Below are 1013 nucleotides of genomic sequence, written 5' to 3'. Positions count from 1 at the left end.
CAAAGGAATGGACAAGCAGCAATGTTCTTGATCTATGTAACCATTTATTTGTTAATACTTTTACAGATCATCATTTGTATCAGATACTACACTAATCTATACCTCCTTTTTATATAATTCTTATGTCTATATTCTATTTATATCAGAGTGCCTCAGGTTTTCATTTCCATCTGAAGTCAACAGTGAGTGCCACCAGTGTGGGGAACATGGAATAATGGAACATTGACAGAAAAGCATCTCACTCTTTAAAATTTCTCTCACAATACTCTAATTAACAATTTCTATGGTAGCCCTTGGCCTTTCAGAATTGCTTCAGACAATTTTTGGAAGGATAAGAATAAATGCAAGAGCTTAATTTCTGTTTGAAGCATCATCACCCTTATGAACACTAAACCTATTGAAGTTACTTCAGATTCAGTATTGAAGCCTGCCCTTAAATATCTGCCACAGAACATCAAAATAGCATTATATACAACATTGTGCTATGCATTTTGCTTAGAACACAGAGCCTCTATCCCATACGCCGTATTTGTGCCAACCATTCATTTGTTTGGCTGTGTTACCTCCCAAGCTGGCCTGCACTGGTTTTGTTAGAGTTATTAGAAGATATGCCTGTTCTTATTTCACAATGAATTTAAAATATATAGGAAGCCTTTCTTTATTTCTACATATTTAAATTGTTTTCAGAGCAACAGACTATTATTGTAGTGTTCATTTGTGTGAATATGGTTCCCCAATGTATTGTCTGCTTAGTCATTCCCACATGGCATCTTCAAACAATGTAGCACTTCATCTGAGTGATCAGCAATTGCATGAGACCCAGGGGGACTTGATGTGTGTGATCCTTGCTGAACGAAGGGTTCTGGTTAGGGTCCACCCTGAAGTTTTTCTTGACAAAACACAGCTGCATCGCCTGGACATCCCTACCTAACCTTCAACACAATCCAAAGGCTACCTTCATCAATGTTCACTTGAACTGGAAGCTGTTGAGACTAAGTATATTAAGCTTTTAA

The sequence above is a fragment of the Laccaria bicolor genome, genomic scaffold, assembly GCF_000143565.1.
Source record: "Laccaria bicolor S238N-H82 LACBIscaffold_51 genomic scaffold, whole genome shotgun sequence".
NCBI classification, from domain to species: Eukaryota; Fungi; Basidiomycota; class Agaricomycetes; order Agaricales; family Hydnangiaceae; genus Laccaria; species Laccaria bicolor.
Note: the sequence above shows the minus strand (reverse complement) of the source record.